At 57.2% G+C, this 25,338-nt stretch overlaps 1 protein-coding gene across 2 annotated transcripts in view; it reads right to left on the reverse strand.

The window, feature by feature from the left end:
- Sema6b (semaphorin 6B) overlaps positions 1-5,920 on the reverse strand; it is a 17,463-nt gene extending 11,543 nt beyond the window's left edge. Inside the window, exon 1 of one of the 2 annotated variants that reach the window (XM_050125172.1) lies at positions 5,774-5,920. The gene's annotated coding sequence lies outside the window, so the exon portion shown is untranslated. The remainder of the gene's footprint in view (positions 1-5,773) is intronic. The other variant, XM_050125173.1, reaches the window with a different exon arrangement.
- Positions 5,921-25,338: the final 19,418 nt, after the last annotated feature.

Below are 25,338 nucleotides of genomic sequence, written 5' to 3' on the forward strand. Positions count from 1 at the left end.
TTTTTTTTGGTTTTTCGAGACAGGGTTTCTCTGTAGCTTTGGAGCCTGTCCTGGAACTCCCTTTGTAGACCAGGCTGGTCTCGAACTCACAGAGATCCACCTGCCTCTGCCTCCCGAGTGCTGGGATTACAGGCGTGCACCACCACCGCCCGGCTAAACATAATTTTTTGAGACTGGTTCTTACTGTGTAGACCAGGCCTGACCCTCCCTGAGATCCACCCCTCAGCCCTGAATCTGGGTCTTCAAGGCAACACTGTTGAATCGGGGTTCCAACCATTCTCTGACACGCTGCAGCCTCCTTGCACCCCGAGGCCCCTCCACACCTTCTAGGGTGCCTCCCTCCCCGCTCCCTGCACTCAGCTCAGGGTCACCCACACTTGTGACACATTTTCCACTCATCCACGAAGTTCTTCAGCACACAGGAGCAAAAGACACTGTGGGTCTATCTCCTCCAGGCTCCCAGCACCTCCCCCAGACCTCAGCCCACTGTCCCCTGCCCCATCCCCCTTCCCTTTTTGTGCCCCTCCCCACTGCTCCTCCAACTGCGCTAGGTGCCCACAAGACTCTCATACGGTCAGGTATACCATTGGCACTCAATAGTCACCGTGTATGAATACGTGATCACCACCGAGAGCTGTGCCCTGCTGCCTCAGTGTCCCCAGTTCCCTGACATACACCCACCGTCACTCCATCACCGAACCTGTCCTAGTGTGAGTGACCACCCACACGTTTCAAATGTGTCCCTGGTGCACTGCCACCCCCGGCACCTGCCTGCGTGCCTCCCCCACATGGCTTCCAGGGACTCTGGTTCATGTGACAGCCCAATCTCACTGGCTGTGTGGGGAAACTGAGGCCCGGCACATGGGATGGGCAGGCCCAGCCGGGGGCTTCCCGGACTCTGGCTTCAGAGACACAACTGCAAATGTCCCAGATGTCACAATTGAGCCTGGGGGCAGAACACCTCCTGCTGGTGGTAGTCTCTGGCTGCCCAGCGGTTTTGGCTGTCCCCCAACCCAAACTCCTCATCCCCACCCTCACCCAACCCCACCCTCCTCCCTCAGTTCACCTTATACCTCCTCACCCCCTCACTCCTGCATCTCCATAAGCAAGTTCTAAATTCAGTCCCTCTTGATTTTGGGGGGACTGGGATGCTGTGGAAGGGTCCCCCACCTTCCTGCCCCCCATTCCTCATGACCACCAAGCAAGTAACAGCTGGGCTCTCCACACTCTGCCCCTCACCTGGCTGTGACTCTGACAGACCCTCAACTGATGGCAATCCCCTGCCTCCTCCTGCCTCCTGCTTCCCCAGTGGCACTGGCTTCCCCAGGGGGATCAAATGACTGGCAGCAGCCAGAGCTGGCCTGGTCCGGTTACTGGCTCCCCTTACAGCTACCCCCAGCTGCTTCGTGCCCCACTTGGCAAAGGCAGAGGGGGGGACTCAACCTCGTCCCCTCAATTTGTTTTTTGTTTTTGTTTGTTTGTTTTGTTTTGTTTTGTTTTTCGAGACAGGGTTTCTCTGTGGCTTTGGAGCCTGTCCTGGAACTAGCTCTGTAGACCAGGCTGGTCTCAAACTCACAGAGATCCGCCTGCCTCTTCCTCCCGAGTGCTGGGATTAAAGGCGTGCGCCACCATTGCCTGGCTCGTCCCCTCAATTTGAACCTGCTTCCTGACTCCTCAGTTTCCTCACCCATGAGGCAGTGACAAGCTGACGGCCTACACTGTCTCCAGTAAGTTATCCACGTGTATACGAGTGGTGCACAATGGTTGCTTAAGTGTAAGGATGTCTGAGCTTGCTGTGTCCTCCCTCTGGGAAGTGAGGTCTGGCCTGGCAGCCACTGCTGTGTCCCCACAACAGGAAGCCAGCATACAGTAGTTGCTCAATAAATACCAGGTGAATCAGTGCCCTGAGAAGAGCATTCCGGCAAAGGCAAGCTCACTCCGGACTTTCTGAGCACCGACTGTACACCAGCAAGGTCAAGAATCCAGCCGTGATCTGAATCACACATGCCCTTGGCACCATGGCGGGTATACAGAAAGTGGTCAATAAAGGCATGCAAAGCCCCTCCCAGGTGTGACCCCAGAGCTCAGAGAGGCTGCATCACTCGGCCTAGCTCACGCGGCCTAGGTCACGCGGCACATCCCAGTGGACAGTGGGGCAGAGAGCAGAGTGAGTGAACCTGTGAGTCCACTCCCGATGGACACCTGAGATAAGTCAGGGACAGGCTCCAGGGCCTCGCAAGGACTGCTGCGAACAGGAAGTGAGGAAGACAGGTAGAAATGGGTCCCCGGGGAAGACCCAGTGACCGCCCATGGTGGGAGTCAAAGCCAGGGTCACCCCTGGGTGACCCCGGGACCACGGCACCCCAGTTCCAGTTTTGTGTCTTCCCAGCACCTGGGAGCCAGACTCTCTGAAGGGGTCCACACAAACACTTATAGAGACCCAGGGTGTTCAGGATCACATGATGGAGCACCTACCGTGGTCCCAGCTCACATGTGGAGACCCACTGTGTTCCCAGCTCACATCTGGAGACCCACTGTGTTCAGGATCACATGATGGAGACCCACTGTGTTCCCAGCTCACATGTGGAGACCCACTGTGTTCAGAACTCACATGATGGAGCACCTACTGTGTTCCCAGCTCACATGTGGAGACCCACTGTGTTCAGGGATCACATGACAGAGCACCCACTGTTCCCAGCTCACATGTGGAGACCTACTGTGTTCCCAGCTCACATCTAGAGACCCACTGTGTTCAGAACTCACATGATAGAGCACCTACTGTGTTCCCAGCTCACATATGGAGGTCTACTGTGTTTAGAGCCCTGTGGTGGTGTGTCAGAGAATGTCTACCTCAGTTCCTAGAGTAGGGATTGCCCGGACTTTTCACCTGGGAGAAGACTAAAGCCCAGAGTGGGCAGAAGGAGCCTGAGATTGAACAGCCACAACTACTGCCCACGAGGATCTACCTACGGATGAAGTTGTCCCCAGTTTCTGGGATCCCCAGAGTCTGTCCGTACTCCCCGCAGCCTGTGCCCTCTATGTTCCTCCCTTCTCCCTCCACCCCATCACAGAGGCCCTCCTCCATCACACCAGACTGTATCATGCAACGGTTCCCTTCTACCGCAGCGACCCCTGCCCTGGGACTTAGCATGGCCCTCTGTCCCCTGCCCTGGGGCCTGTCCACAGCTGTGTTTCCCGCCCTGGGCCTCTGCACTGTCAGCCCGAGGGCTGAGGGCCACATCCTGGGAAGGGATCTCTGCTGCCTCTAGTGTGACTCTCAGAAAATATGTGACCCACTCCCGCCGGACTTCCACAACAGCCGGCGCGGCTCCAGCTGCAAGGCCTTCTCCATGCACCTTCCCTGATCCACAATGCGAATTCAACTTTCCCTAGCTTCAGTTGCTCCCTCCACTCCAGCTCCAACCGCACAGTAGAGTGAGCCAGTATCTGCCTCAGTTTCCCCTCTCATGGTCTGGAAGAGTTCTAAGAAACAAACAGAAAAGCTGGGGTGGTTGTCTGGCCACTGGGAATGTTTGTTGACCAACTGAATGACTTCCCTAATCATTCAAGGTACCTCTAGAAGGAAGTTCCTTGGGGCTGAGCCAAGTGCATCCTGGGAAATGAGGTCTTCAGCCAGCCCAGCCTGCCTCTCACCTGAGTTAAGAGTCACCCACCCATCACGACCCCCCCCCAGAAGGAACAGCTCTGTGTCAGCCCCTCGGCTCCCAGCGACCCTGAAATCTCGCCATGTCCCCCATTTCTTAACAATCCCGCATGACCCCGGGAATGACGCTCCCACTTCAAAAAGTTCAGGCACCCTGGAAGTTCTCTCACTCCCCAGCCCAGTCCTCCCAGCTGCCCCTCCAGGGCCACACCCAGGGTCAGCTCGGGACACCAGCTTTCCCTGGAGGCGCCGGTCACCTTTCTGTCTGGCTCACCTGTCCGCAGTTTGACGTCACCTCTTCCAGGGCAGCCACCTGCCTGCCCTCTGCCACAGACAGACAGATGGACCGGGTCGGGGGGGGGGGCGGGAGGGGGAAGGACTGGAAGCCCCAGAGGATCTGAGGCCCCGGGAAACGCAGTGGGGGAAGAAGCGGGCAGAGCTGGTCGCACAGGAGGGCGCACAGAGACTGACCTCCTAGCCCAGGACACACAGCGAAGCTAAAAGTTCAAACCGACTTCCCTCAGGGGCCCAAGACATCCAGGGCCACCTCGGAAGAGAGGAACTTGAGAGCGCTCGGTTTCCAGTGGATAGAGAGAGCGGGCTCCCTCGCTTGCTGCCTGAGAAACCCAGGGCCCCACAGAACAAGGCATTCCCAGTGGGCATACAGGACCTCAATTTCCCCACTTCCTTTTGGCCCCCAGGCTGCCAGCTACTCAGTCTGAGGCTCCCCAGCACAGAACAGTGACCTCCACTCTGCCAGCCAGCAGGCCAGGTGACATCAGGCCCTCCCAGGTCCAGGCCTTGAACCCCAGCCCTCTCCACCTCTAACCTCTCAATAACCTGAAAGCAATCGTGCACCATGAAAACCTGCCAGAAAACTCGAGTCCAGGGGCCGAGAAAGGGAACCAGGCAGAAGCCGCCTGGCCAGGCCCTCCAGTCATTCTATCCTCAGAGCATCCTCCAGCCCAGAGCTTGCTGGGCTGCAATATCGGGGTTCCCAACTCGGTTACACTCAGCTTGGGGTGGGGGTGTCCAGAGGCTAAAAGAATATGGGGGTGACACAGACCTCAGGCAGGTTACAGAACCTGGGGGGGGGGGGAGGACGACACAGATCTCAGGTAGGGATGGAACACACAGACCTCAGGCAGAGTGACAGCGACCTGGGAAGCTCAGTGACACAGACCTGGGGGAGCAGGCACACGGACCTCACTGGGGCACACAGAGACCTCAAGCGTTGGTGACACAGAACAGACCTCAGGCGGGGGTGACACAGACCTCAGGTGGGGTGACAGACCCCTAGCTGAGAGAAACTGGGATCCGTGGGTCCCTCCTGACCTCAGAGCTGTCGCAGGCCTAGAATTCGCCATCTGAGGCCGAGGTGGGGGTTCGGCCTGGCAGCGGCTCTGGGGAGGCGCCCCAAAGTCGGCGGTGGAGAGCAGGATGGGGCACGTGACCCCCGCCCCAGGGACCAATCAGCGCCGCGGTCGGCCGGGGGTCCACGGTGGCACCCACCCTGTGCGGCTACTAGAGATGCTCCTTTGTCCCATTGTCGGGCTTTGGGGGGCCTTGGCCGCCCCCCTCAGGGCCCCGCTGCAGCGGGGGCGTTGGCCGCGATCTGTGTGCACCCCCCACTCCAGCTGCGTGGCCGGAGGGGACCGGCAGGTTCCCGAGAGCTCGGGGAGCAGCCGGTGCACGGGGCCGCGTGGGGACCCACGGGAGGTCGCGGCTGTGTGTTCCGCCCCCTCCCCCACCCCCACCCGCAGGCCGTCGCCTCAACAATTCAAAGCCACCATCTCCCCCGACGCGACGAGCCCCGGCCTTGGCTGCAATCCCCGCCCGCTGCGCAGCCCGTTAGCCCCGCCCAGGGCGCTGGAGCCGCGACCCGCACGCGGGGGCCCGGGCCAGTGTCGCTGCACGAGGCGCCCGCGGCCTGTGCGTGCCCGGTGCGTGAGCCCCCAGTGCATCTGTCTCCGCATCTGTCCCTGCGTCCGTCCCCGTGTCCGTCCCCGCATCTGTCCCCGCTGCATCTGTCCCCGCAGCATCTGTCCAAGGTGCGTCCCCGCGTCGGTCGGTCGCCGCGTCTGTCCCCGCGTCCGTTCCCGCTCTCACCTCGCAGCGCAGGCCGAGCACTTGCCCGGCTCGGCCCCGGCCCCGTAGCGCCTCAGCCCGGGCTCCCACGCGCGAGCGGCTCCCGCGGGGGCGCAGCGCGGTGTCCGGGCCGGGGCCGCATCTCCGCCGCCGCCGCTGCGACTCCCGGCTCCGCCACCTCCGCCCCCAGCACCCGAGCCCGGAGCCCCGCAAAACCCGGCGCGGATCGACGCGGAGTGGAACGCGGTCGGGAGGGGGTTGCCTCGGCCTTACCGGCCTCAGTTTCCCTCTGAGCTTCTCACCTTTCACCACGGGAGTGACGCTGAAGGCCACGGGGTCCCACACTGAGCAGGGTATCTCCAGTATACAGTATACACAGACGCTTTGCTATTGGTTGTTTTACATACAATTATTATGACCCTTCCCCCACTTATTTCCCCCCACCCCGTCCACAGGGTTAGCTCCCACGGCCCCCGTGGCTCATGACATCATTGAGTCAAACCAGCAGGATCTCTTTTACTTACTTATATTGTTTGACTGACTAAGGCGGGGTCGCCTTTGGAGCCCAGGCTAGCCTGGAACCCAGAGTGCAGACAAAAAAGGTCTGCGCCCACCCGCAACACTCACTGTCTGAGGGACATTGGACGGCAAGACATGTCTTCCCGTGCTTCAGTTTCCCTCTGTCGGAAGCCATCCTCATCCCAGACGTGAGTGACCTAATCCTGAATGCAAGTCTCTCTCCCACGGAGCTAGGGGCCACTTTACCTCAGGGCATCCAGGATACAGAACACTCGGCGACTGCTTTCGCTGTTGTATGGTGTGTAAATCCTGCACACACCGCAGCTGGGCACCCCTGTCCCACCCAGCTGAGAACCCCCAACCCCAGGGACAGCCCGGGTGTTAGGGTTTGAACTCTGACCCGAGGTTACATGGACGTCTGGACTTGCTGAGGGGTTGGGCAGGCTCCCTGTGGTCCCCAGGCTGAGACCTCACCCGTGACCTATGCACCCTCTTTGCTGTCCCCCGCAAATCAGTAAAGACGCAGTTTCTGTGGAGAAACTGAGGCCTGCGAGGCAGGGGACAGGGGCAGACCCAGGTCTACTCCTTGACTTATAATCCGTTCATCCGACAAACACTGAGCGCCAACCGTCTGTGTCCTTGGTCCCGGAGGCCTGCCAAGGTGACCAATGGCTGCAGAAACCCAAGGGCTCTGTGACCGCCTGGGGCTGGGGGGGGGGTTGCAGGGCCCGGTGCGGTGCGGGGAAGGCTGGTCCCCAGGGAGACCTGTCTGAACAAAGGCCCCTGGTCATGAATGCCGCCTCTTTCACAGACAGGACAGGGAGGTCAAGTGGCCCTCCCCCACCGGCTCCGGCCGGTCTCGGCGCTGACCTGATGGCCATGGGGACTCAGGGAGGAGAGACCTCGCCTAAAGCCTCCAGAGCCAGCAACAGCAACCCTGCCCTCAGCTGTGGGGCAGACCCTGCCCCCGGGGCCTCAGTTTCCCCAGCCTAGGCAGCGCTACGCTCCCGCCCTACTCCGGGCTCTGATATTCCAGTGCGGATTTTGGGGACGCCCGAGGCTGCCAACACCTTCTTTCCAGCATTCCTGGTTGCGGCCCAGGGGTGCGAGGGGTCCGGAGAGACCCTAAGAGGGACAGTCGGCCTCGGAGACACTGAATCGGAAGGCTGGGTCCAGGGACAGCGAGGACCCGCTCCGAACTCCGCGGGCCCCCGCTCACTCCTCTCCTCCCCAGTTTGCTGTGTGACGCCTAGCAGCACCCTGTCCCTCTCTGGGTCCATTTGGAACTGGACAACCAACTTGCAATGGACCACCTGGGTCCCTATCCAGGCAGTCCCCTGCCTCAGTTTCCCCCTCTATGAGAGGCACACTTGGAGTCCAAGGTTGGGGTGGTGGGAGGGTCATAGTTGCTCCACCGCACTCGGTGTCACCCCGGATCCGGGCTGTGACCAGGGAATCCCCCCGGGGCTGTTCAAAAGCCAGCTGCGATTGGCTGAGGCCTCTCGTGACGTCAGGCCCTCCCTGACGCCCCCTCCCCCAGAAGGCTCGGGGGGGGGGGCGACGGCCGCGAGGGAGGGGCTCGGGCCGGGGAGATTGGGGTGTCCCCCCCCAGCCTGAGGTAGCAGCTGAGAGGCGCAGACGCGAGTGTGCGCGTCCTTCAGTCCCCTCGGCCCCCCCACCCGGGGCTGCAGCTGCTCGGGCGACAGATGCACCGCTCAGTCCTCCCAGCTGGTCCCAGAACTCACGCGGCCCGGGTGGGGGAGGGTTGCGGCTGGTTCTGACCCTTCCTTGCCCCTGTCCTTTGACCCCTGGGACGGGGGTCCTCTCGGGGACCCCCCCTTAAACTCCAGGCTCCCGCGGGCTTCTTTCAGTAATGGGTGACCGGTTGGGGTGGGGGCATGCATGCGAGGCCACCAGCAAGCTCAGGAAAGGCACAAAACGCGGCCAACAAATAACAAGACAGTCCCCTGGGGTGGACAGCGTCCTGATGAAGACAGGGGTCTTTATTAGGCACCTGCTGCATGCAGCTCCAGGAACCCCCAGTACAGCTATCGCTACACCCTGAGTGAGGAAATTGAGGCCCGGACCCTGGGGTGCGGATTCGAACCCTGTCTGTTGAGAGTGTTCTTGGGGCTCTGTTTGGCACGTGGGCTGGCCCCCTCTGTACCCCTTCTTCCCTGCAGACCCAGCTCCTGCCCCCTTCTCCTCTGCCCTCTGCTGGGCCAAGGGTGAGGCTCAGGTCTACCCTGCCCCTTGCTGAGCCCCCCCCGTCTGTCATGTGTCCTGGTAAACAGATGAGTTATGAATGCTGTCAGGACCTGCCTTCTTGCATTGCAGGGGGGGGGGGGACGACGACGACTGAGGCCCAGCTGGCTCTGAGTGAACTCCAAACTTCCGACTTTCCCCACCATTGAAGCAAAGCAACTAAAGGGACTTCTTGCCAAAAACCGGGGGAGGTATCCAGTGAAACAACGAGTTCAGGAGCACTTACTGAGCGACTACTGTGTGCACGTGTGAATAACGCTGAGTGAGATGCATCTTATTGAGCACCTACAGTGTACACCACAGCCTAGGTGCTTTGTTCCCTCTGATAACCCAGGACACTGACTGAATGTCCCCAGTGTGCACGGTAACCCAGCTACTTTGTGGATTCGGATAGCCTTGTGTGCACCCCTTGAACAACTGCTGTGGCAACACAGCTCAGGCTTTTGCACACTGGGGTGATTATTCTGGAGCCCCTACTGTATATGTGGCACAAAACCCTGGGTGCTTTGCACAGTTGTAACGGCAGGATTTGAACTCAGGACAGAGGCCCTGGTTGGTCTGAGTCTTCTGGTTCGGAGAGAGAATGTGTGTGTGAGGCTGGGCTGTGTGGAGCTAAAACTGCCCTGCCAGAGCCCCAAGACCCTCTTCCCCTTCCCCCTATATCTCTTCATCCCACCAGTTCCTGCCCCCCTGCACCTCAGCAGGGCTCTCCAGAAGAAAGTGATCACTGCACTCTACTCTAACCAGCAAAGTCCCCAGAAAGGCCTAGTACTGCCCTGGGTGAGCCTCACCCTCTAGACCTTCATTTGCATATGTAAATTAGGCAAGAGGCATTCTGGTCCCCAGTTCTAAAAGAGAAGAGAGACATCCTGATAAAGCCATCTCAAACTCTCCAGGACCCATCTCCGCTCTGCTCTGGGAGGGAGAATCACCGCCATTCGTGTGGCTGCATCCTGCCTCAAGGCCTTGGCACACATGGTGCAGAGACAGAGTGGTTAGAAGCAAGCAGGGCAGAGTCTGCAGCTCGCAGAGACTGCAATCCAAACTCAGCCTTTGCCTCCAGGGGGGCCGACTGGCAAGAAGTCATTGCTGAAGATGTCCAGCACACAGTAGGTGCTCAATTTGAGATTCAGTTTTCCAACTCTATTTCTCTGGGGCTGGGGGAGGAGCTCGGCCACAGAAATATTACATAGTCAGGAAAAACACGAGATGCTGATGCGGCCCTGACATGGGTGGCCTGGCAGGATCCTGCTCCCGGGGAGTCAACTGCAGGAGGGGCTAGCAGCATGCTGGAGAAGGCGAGATGTGGGGAAATGGAACGTTCTGGAGATGGTGGTAGGGACTGCCACACAGGTGTGGATGAGCTAGGCGCTGAGAAGTTAGTAACCGGGTAGAATGCGTGTGATGGATGGGGGGGGGGGCTGCTTCGAACAGGGTGCGGGTGCTAATGACCTCACCATGTGGCACCTGTCACCAGGCCCGCGTGGATCACACTGACATCAGCATGTGTCGGGCTCACGTACCTCGGCACACCCCAGTCACCAGCTAACTTGAGTATGCACCTACTGTGTGCTGGGCACATGCTGTCCCAGCAGAGCTCAGGCACCATCTGCTCCATGCACATTTATTGAGCACCTTCTGGATGCAGCAGAGGACACAGGGTGAAGATCTCCAGCTTCAAGGTCCTGACATTCCAAGGAGACAGACACAGGAACCAAGAGGTCAGTCCTGGGCTGTGTGGCACAGTGGGGAGGAGGAGGAGGAAGAGGGATGGGCAGGGAGGGGCAGGGTGGACAGACTTTAGGTGGTCCCAGCAGGTCACACTGGGGGAATAAATAAGCGGAGACCAATAAGAACTGAAAGTGGCTGAGACTGGGTGCAACCGTGCAAAGGCCTGGGGCATGAGGAGCCTCTGACCTGCTCACAGCAGGCTCTACTCTCTCACCCCTCCCAGGCCTCACCATCCAGAACCTCAGGAAAGACCTGACCCCACACTGCAGTCTCCTGGCCCTGGACCGGCCTGGTCCAGGTTGAGAGGGATTTAGCACACAGTAGGAACTGGCGGGGCACCCCTCTGCCCTGGGCTGCTGGAGCCTGGAGATTCACCCCCATTGTGGCAGATCCTGGAATAAGGGGGAGAAGCTGGAATCCTCAACACGCCCTCAGTCACCACCACAGTCAGCAGGTCCCCAGGGCCCTCGGCCTGCGGCAGACTGAGGCCTGGGAGGCCTGGGTCCCCTAGGCACACGAGTGTGCCCCCAAACAGATATGGCTAATTTGCATTAAACTTGCATAATTAGCATATTTATTACACGGGTCCACAGGAGGGGGAGGAGCCTACACGCCAACCCGAGTCTGCAGGCGGGAAAACTGAGGCTCAAGATAGGGAGAAAGACGCAGGACATAAAAGAAGGACTGGTAAGGATCACTCCTTCTGGAGAGAAATGCAGCCTCTGTGTCCAAAGAAACCCCCGGGGAGGGAGGGCGAGGTCATTCCAGGCAGAAGGCTCACAAAGGCCTGGGGTCAGGGGAGGAGGATGTGCGAAGGCCCCGGGCAGGGGACCACTGGGGCAGGGGACACAGCTGTGTAAAGGTGAGGGAAGATTCCAGAGGACTGAAGATTTTTTGTCCTCATAGGTGGCCAGCAGGAGGAGGAAAAAGCAGAGGAGGGGGTGTGCTCTTAGGGGAAACTGAGCCACTGTCCATTGCCTGCTTTGCAGCAGGGATCCCTGGGGCAGGGGTACGGAGCTGGGAGCCCAGGAGGCTGGAGGGGGGAGTCAGCTCCTCTGCTTTGTATTTATAGATTCCCTTTGATGTCCCCACCGTTCAAGGCTGACCTGGTTCTTGGCAGCTGCGGGAAGGAGGGAAGGAGGAAGGTTCTGGAAGCTACTGCTCAGAGGAGAGGAGGAGACAAGACAGGGAGGGAGGCAGGAGCACCCAAGGGAGGGGCGTGGGACCAGCCTCAGTTTCCTCCTGAGCAGTATGGTTTCTGCACACTATTTTTCTTTGTTTCTTTGAGACAGGGTTTCTCTCTGTAGACCAGCGAGGGATGTCCTGGAATTCAGGAGTGTAGACCACACTGGCCTTGAACTCAGAGATCCTCCTGCCTCTGCCTCCTGAGGGTTGGGTTAAAGGCCTATGCTACAGCCACAATTTTAATGAGGTTCTTGTGCATGTGCCACCCTGAGTGGCCATCAGGAGCCATGTCTGTCCAGGAGTCAGTTGCCTTCTTCCCAGTGGGCTGAACTCAGGTCTGGGCTTCTCGGAAAGTGTCCTCACCAGCCCGGATACAGATTCTAACACAGGATTAACCCCAGGCTGGACTCTGCCTCCCCATGGCATGGGAGCGAACCCAGAGCCCTGTACACACTGGCTCTGCCTACTGTGCCCCACTTAAGCCCTTAGCTTCACATCTTAGCTGTGACAGCAGCCTTTGACACCACCAGAAAGGACCACATCACCACCAGGAAGCTTTTGTTGCCTCCAGCAGCCCCTGAAGTGCTGTGTGACCTTGGGTCAATTGCTCAACCTTTCTGGGCCCTGATTTCCTCCGGCTATGATTTTCTTTTTAAAAGGGACTTCTATATCCCTTGACCTCACTTGGCTCTCAGGCAGGGTATTCAATGATTCAGGCCTTGGGTTCCCAGCATGGGGGAGGTGGAGGCAGAGGGATGGTCCTGTCCCTGTGTTTTAGTCACTGCAGCAGTAGAGAAAAGCTCAGCTTAAAAGAAGGAGTTTAGGGGCTGGAGAGATGGCTCAGAGGTTAAGAGCATTGCCTGCTCTTCCAAAGGTCCTGAGTTCAATTCCCAGCAACCACATGGTGGCTCACAGCCATCTGAAATGAGGTCTGGTGCCCTCTTCTGGCCTGCAGTCATACACACAGACAGAATATTGTATACATAATAAATATTTTTTTTAAAAAAAGAAGGAGTTTATAGGGGAATCAAGGAACTTCTCACCTCATCCTTGCCCGTCACTGATGACACACTTTTGCTAGTATACTGTGGGCGACCAGGGAGGTCGAGTCCATTTCTCAGGGCCACACAGCCAGGAAGACCTAAAGGCTAGGAGCTCAAGCCAGGTCCCGAGCACCAGGGATGAAGTTGGGCACTCTGTGGGGTCAAGTGGCCGGCGTCAGGCCTCTGAGGACCTGGCTGGCGCCAGGCTCCAGGGTTAAGCCCCTGTGGCAGCTGAACTTCCGTGGACTTGTAACTCCCAAATCCCTGGAAGTGCAGCACCAGGTGTTCCGGAACAGTCTCTCAGGCTTGACAGGCCGCTGCACACGCGGAGGGACAGCTGCTGGGTAGGGCGGCCCCAGGGAGGGGGCACTGCAGACGAAATGCGGGCCAGAAAACCAGACCACAAGCCCCCTCGAACACCTGCCTCCAGACTCCTTGTCCCTAGTCACCCCTGGAAAATCAGTTCTGGTGTAAACATTTGGGGAGCATTTATGGAGCACCTAATGTATGCCTGGTACCCAGCAGAGCCCCCCCCTTTCCTAAGGCATCATGGGTGAGAGTGTGAGTGTTTGTGTGTGTGTGTGAGGCTTGGGACTCACCATGTAGGCCAGGCTGGGTTGCGAGCGGGACCTCTGTCTTTATCCCCCACTCCCAGCACTGAGATTCCAGTCCCCCACTGCACTCAGGATGTGTTCCGGGGCTAGGACTGGGATCCTCATCTTACACCGCCCTTTACCAGAAGAGCCACCTCCCTAGCTCCCCGTGGACACTTCTGCTGTGCTGAGCCCCCATTTGCACTGGAGCTAAGGCCTAGAGAACAGCAAACAGCAAAGTCAGAACGGAGCTGGGCTTCACCTGCCCCAGGCCTTCGCTCTTCCGTTCTTTGCAGGTCCCTGACGCTTTGAGCCCTCCGGTTAGGTAGGAAGATTTGTGGGGCCCACCAGCTCTCCTCATGGTGTTCCTGTCCTCCCAGGCCCCATTTTCTCCATCCCCATCAAGAGGCACGGACCTCCAAAGTGACCTCCCAAGTGACTGTAAGGAGCTTGGGGGCCACTCGGGACCTGAGGATGAGGACAAGGGGTCCCTGAAGAGGTTGGCTGGGTCATGCCCCACTCCGCAGAAGCAATGTTGTAGGGGCCCCCCAAAGCTTTGACTGTTCACAGAGCAGTCACCTGCGGAACGGTGATGTGGGAGGGGCCTCCGCCAGAGGTGGGTCCGTTAAAGGAGGCGTGGTCCCTGAGGGGCAGGGAAGGAGGAACTTCTTGGAGGCCTGAGTTCTGAGGAGGGGTGGCGGTGGGGGTGGGGCTCCCCAGAGACCGATGGAGGAATAGGAGACCGGAGCGGACCACGTCACCCCGCGCTGTAACCACGTCCCAGGGCTCAGGGTCTCCCCACCGTGCAGGTCAGCTGCGGCCATATTTATAGTGTGTGTCCCTTCCGATCACCGGGGACCCACCGCACCTGTCCCCGCACGTGGGGTGGTGGGGAGAGGGCTCCTCCCGCCCCTCCTCCCTCGCTCGCCAGCCCTGGGACTTTTCCCAGGCCCCCTAGTGTCGCCAGTCCCCCCCTCTTCCGGACCTAACACATTGTCCCCAACCCGGGGTCCCCGGAGTCTGGGCGGGGTGGGGGCTGCAGCCTGTGGTGGAGGCTGCCGGCTGCTCGCGGTCTCTGGGCAACGCTGGCTCTCGCAACGATCCGGCACACAGAGACTGCGCTGTTCCCGGGGAGGGGACAGAAAGCTGGAGGTGACGGGGTGACAGCCTGGGAGGGGTATCGCATGCAGGGGTGCCAGAGTAGAGTCTGAGTGCTCCAGGTTGTGGATAGGTTGGTGATGAGGCCATGGGAATCCTCCCTCATGCCCAGCTGTCCCCACTGAGTCCCTAGCTCTGACAACTTCCTGTCCTCCCGGCCAGCCTTGTCTCAGCACCACTGCCAAGCAGTCTGCATCTCAACCCACTTCACGGATCTGAAAACCAAAGCCCAGGAATGGTGGGACACACCCATCATCCCAGCTTTCAGGGGACAGGGGCAAGAGCGTTGAGTCAGAAGTCATCCTGGGCTGGGTTGCATGCATATTGAAGGAGTAAGAGGCCACATTTTGGGGACTCCAGCTAGACACTGACCTCTGCTGCTTTCCCATGGGGTTATCAATCGCCCCTGAGCCTCGGTTTCCTCTGGTATAGCAGGAGCTATGGTTCCCACAGGAGGTGCAGTCAAAGTCAGGTTGGCTGGGGCAGACTCTGAGTAGGGCGTCTACACTCTGTGCCCACACAACCCTGGGGTCCGTCCCCCAGCTTCATGGACAGGCATGGTGACCCAGGCAGGCCTCTCATCCAAGGACTCTGGAGGCAACGGTCACCCCTAGCTGCAGAGTGAGGTGATGCCACCCCGAACTTGGTGAGATCCTGGCTGAGAAAGCTGCAGAACTATAGAGGACATAGGGTGAGGACTCCCGTGTCTCAGCTGACAGCTGGCCAGGCTGGATGGATTCTCTGCCTCAGTTTCCCTGTCATTAAAATGCATGCTAGAACTGTCCCTGTTTGGACAGGACATGGTGGTGACAGAGGAGCAATGCCTCCAGCCACTCTCCACCAGGCAGAGCGGCCTTCCCAAAGCACCTGTTTGCTCCACTCTTGTCAAAGGGGCCCTGCTCACTGGGCACCCAGAGGCTCTGAGGACGCCATGCCTCAAGACTCAGGAAGGACTCAGTGTAATGACATCTGCTTGACCACCTCCTTCCTGAGAATGACACAGTGGGCCCCTTACCCATCCCATCTCTTGAGTTCTCACTGCATGGACCACTACAGAAACCAGCCATAGGTTTTCAGACCCATTGGTCAAATACCAATAAACAATTAATCTATACAACTGACCCCCAAAGAGTCTGTCCCCTCTCCCGACTCACACTGGGACTAAGAGCAGGTTTCACACGCAGGGTGGATTCCAATGGCTACTCTTCCCGCCTTAGAAATGGCAAATGGTTAACAGGAGGCTGAGCTTCTGAGGGAAAAGACAAGGGTGTAAGAAGAGCTGCAGGTGGGTGGACAAAAGGAAGGACAGAAGGATGGGCAGGTGGGTGGGTGGATGGATGGGTGGGTGGATGGATGGATGTAGGGAGGGTGGGTGGGTGGGTGCATGGGTTGATGGATGGGTGAATGGGTGGTTGTGGATATCTTTGTGTGTTTTCATGTAAGGGTATTTCACTGTGTTGGTTTCCATTCCGTGTAGGGCGTATTTAATTTGATGCAGTGTCTCAGGAGGTTCCCTGAAGCTGGTACAGCCCCCACACACTGCCCTCATGGTGATGGTTTCTTCCAGACAAGGATTGTCTGTATTGGGCCTTGAGCAGAGTCCCCCACAGCCCCCAGTAGCTTCTCTTTCAATGAGTGCTCATCTTAAATCCATCTCCCCAGTGCCACCCTGGCTCAGGGACCTGACTGAGTTCACAGGAGATGCAAACTCTCTCCGCTTGGCTGAAACTTGTGGGTCGGGGCCTCCAGGACATGGTGGGGATCAGTATGCACTGGCTTGTGGTGGAGGCTGCTAAGGTGTGGTTACCTTGTCAGAGACAACCCCCAGTAACTTCTGCAATGTACTAAGGTGGTAAGGGCCATTTCCCTGGATCAGCATATGGATCTCATTCAAGTGGATTCTAGAAACAGGAGATGGGGGAGCCAATGCTTGGTAGTTGTTTGTTTATCTGATCAACCTGCTACAAGTCAAAGTCATGTGGGAAATGGGGGACATCAATGAAGTGAATGTTTCCAGAAGATTGGCTTGCGTAGCAATTTCTTTTTTTTTTGTTTTTTCGAGACAGGGTTTCTCTGTAGCTTTGGTGCCTGTCCCGGAACTAGCTCTTGTAGACCAGGCTGGTCTCGAACTCACAGAGATCCACCTGCCTCTGTCTCCTGAGTGCTGGGATTAAAGGCGTGCGCCACCACCACCCGACTGCTTAGCAATTTCCTGATTGATGATTGACAGGGAGGGTCTAGCTATTGTGGGTGATGCCATCTCTGGGCTGGTGGTCCTGGGTTCTAAAAAAAAGCAGGCTGAACAAGCCAAGGGGAGCAAGCCAGCGTCTGCACGGGCTCCCTCCTCCAGGATCCTGCCCTGTGAGTTCCTGTCCTGACTTCCCTCAGTGACTCAGTGACTGCAGAGCTGTAAGGGGAAATAAACCCTTTCCTGCTAATGCTGCTTTAGTCATGATGTTTACTACGTCAACAGAAAGCCATTGAGATCAGAAGTTAGACAGCCGGTGTGGACAGGTAACTTAGCTCTTACACACGAAGTCGATTCCTGGGCGTGGCCACTGCGGATGACCTGGGACTGATAGAAGACTTTTAAAGAAAAAAGAGAGTCCCTGAATACCGTGCTCACTCCTGAGATTTAGGCTTATAAGTATACTTTTATTAGATAATAATTAAGATCGTTATCCTATTGACGGTTATTGTCAGCTCCTGATGGTTTGGGGCAAAGCTCAAGCAGCTGCAGAGCCTGGCAGCTCTAATGGGAAAGCAGGCAATGCAGAGCTCACCACCAGGCGGCAGGAGGGAATAATTTGGTTCTGTGTGTGTGTTTGTGCATGTGTCCATGTGCATGTTTGCACATGTGTGTATGCATGTATGTTTGTGCATGTATATGTTTGTACATGTGTACACGTGTATGTTTGCGCGTGTGTACATGTGCATGTTTGCACATGTGTGTGCACGTGTATGTTTGTGCATGTGTGTACATGTGTATGTTTGAGCATGTGTATGCGTGTATGTTTGCACATGTGTGTACATGTGTATGTTTGCACATATGTGTACTGTGTAGGTGGCATCCAGACATCCTTACCAGGTATGCTGCTCAACACATAACCACCTTCAATGCCGGGCGATGGTGGCTCACGCCTTTAATCCCAGCACTCGGGAGGCAGAGGCAGGCAGATCTCTGTGAGTTCGAGACCAGCCTGGTCTACAGAGCTAGTGCCAGGACAGGCTCCAAAACCACAGAGAAACCCTGTCTCGAAAAACAAAACAAAACAAAACAAAAAAAACATAACCACCTTCACTTTTCAGATTTATTTTTATGTGTGCCTGTGCTTATATGTGTGTGTGCCTGCATACATGCATGTGAGCACACATGTGTACAGGTACACACTGAGGCCCGGAGCTGGAGTTACGGGCACCATGAACTACCTGTTGTGGGCGCAGGAACTGAACTGAAGTCAGGTCCCCTGCAGGAGCAGCCACTGCTCTTAACCATTGAGCTGTCTCTCCAGCCGTTCCTCTTCTTTATTTTATTTTAAGTTTTTCGAGACAGGGTTTCTCTGTGTGGCCCTAGTTGTCCTGGAACTCAGAGTTCCGCCTGCCTCTGCCTCCAAGTGCTGGAATTAAGGGCGTGCACCACCACCGCCAGGCTGCCATTCCTCTTTTTAAAAAAGAATTTAAGTTCCAGCACTCAGGATGCAGGGGCAGGTGGAGCTCAGTATGTTTCTTGTCAGCTTGGTCTACATACTAAGACCTCGTGTGAAAAAAAGAATCATTATTTTTATTTTGCCATCTTATTTTGGGAGGCAGGGACTCTCATGAACTTAGAGCTCCCCAGATCAGCTGTACTGGCCTTGTCTGCTCAACTTCAAGCCCAGAGAGCTACAGAATCAGAAAAAGTGGTCTGGGTGGAGCCCCTGCCTAGAATTCCCCAGTGAAGGGCTGGGGCGTGGTCTGGGTGGAGCTCCACCTAGAATTCCCAGTGATGGGGCGTGGTCTGGGTGGAGCCCCGCCTGGAATCCCCAGTGAGGGGACCGGGGGCGTGGTATGGATGGAGCCCCGCCTCATATATGTGATCTGTTGACAACAGATCTGTTTGTTGCCTGTCTTATGATCCCAGGAATTTTACAAATGGGGAAACTGAGACACAGAGCAGTTCCATACCTAGTGGCTTTGAGTACCTGCATCTAGCCACACTGAGTCTTGGCCTGTCCACATGGACTTGTGGGCTCTGTGAGTGCATGTGCATACATGCATGTGTGTGTGTGTGGCCAGCCAGGTAGGTAGTCTTGATTTGCAAGGAGGCTTCTAGAAGACCCAGTCCCTACGGTGAATGGGGTGGTAAGGCTGCCTGGCAATCATCTCTGAGCCAGGTTTTCGTTCCTGAAGCCTGCTCCCCTCCCACACTTGTGCTGGCCAGGGGCCAGCTACTGACCTCAGGCACAGAGTCCCCTGGGGCCTGGGCAATCAATTAGTGCTGGTCCTGGTGTCTGAGGAAAAAGCTGCCAGGAAGAGTTGAGGGCAGCACCTGGGGTGCAGCGCCTTCGACTGCCTGTGAGGCCAGGCCAGTGCTGCCTGCCCTCTGCAGCATCAGGGCTCAGAAGCATGTACTGAGCACCAACTGTGTGCAGCATAGCAGTTCTGGCCAGTCTTATCCAGCTCTGTCCCTCCAGGCTTCCACTGACAGATGGCAGGGACAGAAGCGTTCCAAGTTTCCTCTGTGAGTGACCAGGGCTGTGGTTTGATATCTGGGCAGCAACGGTTGGGGAAGAAGCGTAGGGGTGGGCCCTCTGGAGAAGGAACCAGACACGTGGCTCACTTGGTGGCCATGCATTCAGGAGGTCTGGGTTCAATCTTGAGACCACACAAATCTATGACCATTTCCTTTCCGTGCAAATGACACTCGCAGATGTCACAAAATGACAAGCCATTCATCTGTCACAAAGATAGACGGTGTCACCCAGGATCCTCAGAGAGCGCCAGGAGGGTACAGATTCTAGGCACAAAAACCCTGCAACTGAGACCGGGGTCCAGGAGGCTGAGGACCCTGGAGAGGAGAATGGGAAGGAGCGTGTGTTCAGTGTCTGGGTGTAGGGCAACACATTCCACCCAACTCTAGGGACTCTTTCCTCAAGGATTTCCTCGGGATTTAAGACAAGATGGACGGCAAAGACTGGGAGGACTCCGACGCAGGATGAAGGCCCACCCTGCTGCCAGCTGCATGGGGACCGAGCTATCAGAGGCAGGGCAGGGAGACAGAGTGCCTGGGTGTTCCTGGGCTGATCCCCACCCCCATCCTGTCGCCCCTCCCACCCCCATCGTCAAAGCCTTCCCAACTCCTCTCCCCACTGCCTGCGATGCAGAATAGAATTGTGTTTTTATAACTTCTCTTCCCCCAGTGCCGACTCCATGTGCAGAGTTATATTTAAAAAAACAGAGAGTGGCAGAGAGCTGCTGAGGCTCACAGCCACACCCTTGGTGAAATAGGGAAAAAAAACTAGGTATCTCTTCCCTCTGGGAGGCCAGAGGGAAGCATTTGGGCTCAGAGGTGACAGGACCTGGGGCATTCATGTGTAGACTCTTAGCAGCTCCCAAAGCCTGTCCCTTGTCACAGCAAAGCTGGGGGAAGGGGGGCATGAGTGGCTGGAACCATTGACTACATGATTCGGTGAGATAGTCGCTGACATCACTAACATTGTCCTTGCTGCCTGGCCGGGCAGGTGTGCCACTCAGCACGGGGTGAGTCTCAGTGGACTTCCAAGGGTCTGGTCACCAGGGTTAGGAACATCTATGTACCAGATCGTCACCTCCCGAGGGCGTCTTTGCTCCCATGCCTAGTGAACAGTTGAACACATGGTCAGAGCCAAGCCCTTCAGAACCTCGGAACTGAGCCCTTCTCCAGAGGGGGTACAGTGGAACAGGCCTGGAGACAGAGAACCGAAGAAACTGAGCCAGGAGAACTGGGAATTTAAGACCTGCATGAAGGCCGGGCGGTGGTGGCGCACGCCTTTAATCCCAGCACTCGGGAGGCAGAGGCAGGCGGATCTCTGTGAGTTTGAGGCCAGCCTGGTCTAGAAGAGCTACGGAGAAACCCTGTCTCGGGGAAAAAAAAAAAAAAAAAGACCTACATGGACTATAAAGAACTCTTCCTCAGAAGCCAAAACACCTTCTACAGAAAGACCTCCCTGATCCCACCCTGATAATGGCCCAAGGGGCTGGGGGCGTGGTCAGGGTGGAGCCCCATCTAGAATCCCCCAGTGAGGGTCTGGGGTGTGGTCACTTGAACAGAGAGTCCTTAGAAGTGTGGCTGCTCCATCTCTCGGCCCTGTTCCACTGGCTGTCATGGGCACCCACCCTAGTGGCTGTGGTTTCTGGTTTGATACACAGCCTACCCAAGGCTTACCTGGGACTCACTACGTAGCCCTGGACGTCCTTAAACCCTCTTGCCTCTGACTCCCGAGTGCTGGGATGACAGGTGTACACTTCTACACCTGGTTTATCTGGTGCTGGGGACGGCACCCAGGGCCTATTGTGGTCTAAGAAACCCAGCCCAACCCCCAAAGTATTTACTGATTTGACCTTTGAAACAGTGACCAGCATTTGAGAAAGGTTGTCTGCTTTGCAGAGGGGGAAACTGAGGTCTGGCAAAGAAAGAAATCTGCATGAGTTAAACCAGGAGGTCAGACAAGGTTTTCTCCCAGGCAAACCACTGAGAAGACAGTGCCCCCCCCTGTCCCCACACACACCCTCCACAGCTTGGGCAGTAGTTTCCTGCTCCTTCCTCAATGAGGGACCAGTGCTGCAGGCCCAGGGAACAGCAGGCATGTACAAAGGCCCTGGGGCAGACAGAGGGCACAGCCCACAGGACAGTCCTGGAGCAAGGCAAAGCCTGGTGCAGGGGAAGCGGGAGAGGAAGGCGGGGGGGGGGGGGGGGGGGGGGGGGGGGGGGGGGGGGGGGGGGGGGGGAGGCAGGGGCTGGAAAGAAGCAAGAAAGACTAGGAATTTGTTTTGGGACAGGCTCTACATCGCTCTGGCTGTCCTAGAACTTGCTGGCCTTGAACTCACAGCAGCACCCTCCTGCCCTCTCCTCCCAGTGCTGTTTGCTTGAGCGAGGAGGAGGTGAGCCTGCAGTGGATGAGCTGAGACGTGGGTGTGCACAGGGTAGACCTAGCCCTGCCTGCGTGCATCTCAGAGGAGGCAAACGCCATCTCTGGGCTCGTTCTCCATACTGGCTGGGTGGATACCATCACAGCGAGACTCCTCAGGCCACACAGGCACCAAGGCCAAACATTAGCTAATGTTTATTGCCCCAGATTCTGAGCAGTGTGGGGGCCGCTGGATGACCCCCTTATCAGGTTGCCCTGTTGTTTACACACACATCGCTGAGGTGAGAAGATGAGGCCAGCAGCAGCCCTGGAGATGTCGCCTATGACGGCAGCGTGCACACAGCTTCCTTTCTATATGCCTGCTGAGATCCAGGAGTAAACACAGGACCCAGGCTTCATCCGGGTCCTCACAGTGACACCCAGGACCTCTGAGGACACGGTGACAGTGACCCTGGTACCCAGATTAGGAGAGGACGGGGGGATGCAGGAGTGAGGGATGTGGTGGGTGCTGTGGTCCCGCCTGCTGGCTCATTCTGGACGGAAACCCCATTTGACTGGCTGAGAAGCATTTAGTGAGCGCCTACTGTGTGCCAAACCAACAGGGACATAGGAGAGTGGTCAAACCAGCTGTGTCCCCTAGAGACTGATTCCAGAAGCTGAGACAGGGGAATTTGACACCATATGGGGTTGAAGTCACAGGATGAATGGGGTATAGCCGGTGAGGTGGCTCAGCACTGGAGAACTGAAGCAGGGGTTCAAGGTCATCCTCAGCTACACAGCAAGTGTGAGGCCAGTCTGGACTACAGAGACCCTGTCAAAGAAGGAAGGAGGGAGGGAGGGATGAAGGAGGGAGGGAGATACACACAAAGGTGACAGTTTTGATTGTTTTATTTTATTTTATTTTTGAGATGGGATCTCACGTCGCCCAGGTTACGTTGAACTCCTGCCTCCACCTCCCCAGAGCCTGATGACAGGTGCTGGGTTTGGAACCCAGGGCCTGTGCATGCCCCGCCCTCACTGTGTCCACAGAGCCCATTCCTGCCCTGTTTGAAAAGTCTCAGGAAGCGCGGCCCTTGATCTTGCCCAGTCCAAGGTGGTAGGGAGTCAGCACCCTCAGAGACAGAAGCCTGGATAGCACCCCCAGACATGCACACCCCACTTTCTGCTCACACCTGTCATTTTACTGTCAGCCGTCTCCTCCCACACGCAGCCCGCGGACTGGCGACTGCACTCCTGCAGGCTGGTGGTGCGGCCAGCAGGGCAGACAGCCTCACCCAAGACCCTAGGGAGGGAACAGGAGCCCCGTGCAGTGTACCGGGAACCCGCTGATCAGGCCCACAGTAGGAGACACCAGCAAGGTTCCTCTCCTGCTCCCCACCCCTCCTTTGTAGGTCGTCCCTAGTGCCTGGAGACAGATGGATCCTGCTGTGTGGGTGTCACTCGCAGAGCCAGACAGGCTGAGGAGTGAGGGAGTTCTGAGAACCAGGGACTACACCCCAGTGTAGCATCCCAACATAGGGAAACCTTAGCGGGCAGTGCCGACCGAGCCCCTGCCTCACATGCTGTCCCAACCTCGTCCCCGCTCTGTCTCATCTCTCAAGCCCCAGGAGAGGTTCAGGGAAAGGGGTCGCCCGATCGGGGTCACACAGCCAGGAGGGGTGCAAGGTGGCCTGTCGGGATGCTGGGGAGCTGCTGGTGTGGCGTCTGGAGAAACTTGGCTCGCGACCCTTCCTCCTCGTGCAGGCCCGCCCACCCTGGTGCCGGGAGCTCTGGGACGTGTGCAGAGCGCGCCTCCTGCCGGGCGGCTGGACTCTCTGCAGCCCTGACTCGGGACCAGGACCCAGGAGAGACCTCCCAAACAACAGAGATGTCCCGGCGTGCAGCTCCGAGCTATGGTGGACCCCCCTCCTCCTGAGCTAATCTTTTCATCTATATGCTCCCCGTTCCAAGCTGAGCCCGGATCCCTTCTGAATTCCCAACTTTCCATCTCTGTGCTCTGAAGCTCCGTCCCCATTCAACACTAATTCCATCCTCTCCCCAGTCAACTGCGCCCACCACCCTATTTCCTGGCTCTGTGGCTCTGATTACTGCAAGGAACCCCGAACTCCTGGGAGTGGGACCCTGCGGGGAGTGTCCTTCTGTGTCTGGCTCAAGTCGGTGAGTATCATCCATGGTGGAGCAGGCGTCTGAATAACGTCCCTTCTACACGTGGAGCACAGCTCATCTCTCTCCCCACTGACGGACACGAAGGTTGCCTCCATCCTTTGGCTCCTGTGAATAATTGAATTAAAACTGCCGTACACACACATCAGAACCTGTGTTTCCTACCTGAATGTACCTAGGCGGGGAATGCCTGGGGGCCATGGTGATCTTCCGTAAACTTAAGAAATTTCGAACTGTTTTCTGAAGGCTGTCGCCATTTTACATCTCCCCCCAGGGACGTCCTCATCCTCACGGACGATTTGTAAGATGATGATGATGATGATGATGATGATGATGATGATGATGATGGTTACTAAACTGGATATGGACCTGGGGCTTCCTGCACACTGGGCAGACACTCCACCCCTGAGCCGCCAATACCCTCCGCCCTTCACTTGGGGATTCGAGGTAGGGGCTTCACCTCTGACCATGCCCCAGCGCCTCATTTGCTCCACTTGAGCAACCCACAGCCGGGTTTGAGCCCGACTTCGTCACACCCAGACTGTCTGTGGGTTTTCCAGACTGAGACTTGCTAAATCACGGCTCTCTGGCAACCAGGTGCCAAAAAAACTGCTTCAATGACGACCCCCGCACTAGCTGCCCTGGTTCGTACTTGGAGGTCTGGGCTATGAAAATCTAGAGCAAGCTAGGCTATAGTGGATGGAGCACACCTTTAATCCCAGCACCGGGAAGGCAGAGACAGGCAGATCTCCGTGAGTTCGAGCCCAGCCTGGTCTACAGAGCTAGTTCCAGGACAGGCTCCAAAGCTACAGAGATACCATGTCTCGCAAAAATACGAAAGAAAGAAAGAGAGAGAGAGAGAGAGAGAGAGAGAGAGAGAGAGAGAGAGAGAGAGAGAGAGAGAGAGAAAGAAAGAAAAGAAAGAAAATAAAATCTGAGTATTTGGGGTTGTCTGTGGCTGCCACACAGTGGGAGCTCCCTACAGGAAGTGAGTGAGGTGAACGGTGCTCAACATCCCTGTACAGCCCCCTGCAGAGCCCGGATGGCTACTGAAAACAAGTTCTTGGCCCCACACATTGGAGAGCACAGACAATCTGAAATCTTGGGTCAGTGCTGCTCCAGGCAAGTCGCTTGCCCTCTCTGGGCCTCGGTTTCTATCTCTCATAATATAAAGACTGTATTTATTTTGGGGTCTTAAGGCCCGTGCCAGGGGAGGTCAGGATGCAGACAGCAAGCATCTACGAGGCTTCCTGGAGAGGGCGATGGCGCTGAGACCTTTCTAGTGCTGACTGAGCCGTCCAGGCACAGGAAATGCAGACGGGGGATGCGGATTTGGGGGGAGGGTGGGAGGTGATGGGGGTGTGGGAGCCACTCCCAGGTTGAGTTCCCAGGACACGCAGCTGCGTCCTCCAGGGAGGCTACCAGGAGCGAGACTATTGGAGTGTCCCCCTTATCCCAGCGACACCCACCGAAGGGGGTTCTTCACTAGACTCGTGAATCCCAAAGATGTCCCAAGACAAATGTCGGGGTTCATTTGTCACGGGGGTTCTAACTACTCAGTGGGTAAACTGAGACCAGCCCGGAAGGGTCCATGTGTCTTTTGGTGCCTCGCGGGAGCGCGTCTCTATTCTGTGTCCGGTCGGATCTCTGGCGGGGTGCACACGTACCCCATTTTTCTCTGCCTGAGTCTCCTTCCTCTCACCACCCCCCCGCGCCCCGTTCCCGCCACGGAACCCCCCTGCGCCGCCCTCGCCTCGGCGTCCGGTGCTGCTGCTGCGCTATTCCGGAGGAATCCCCCTAAAGCCGCAGGTCACGCCCCCGCC

This window comes from Alexandromys fortis, unplaced genomic scaffold, assembly GCF_014885135.2.
Source record: "Alexandromys fortis isolate MF-2015 unplaced genomic scaffold, M_Fortis_MF-2015_v1.1 scaffold_243, whole genome shotgun sequence".
Lineage (NCBI taxonomy): Eukaryota > Metazoa > Chordata > Mammalia > Rodentia > Cricetidae > Alexandromys > Alexandromys fortis.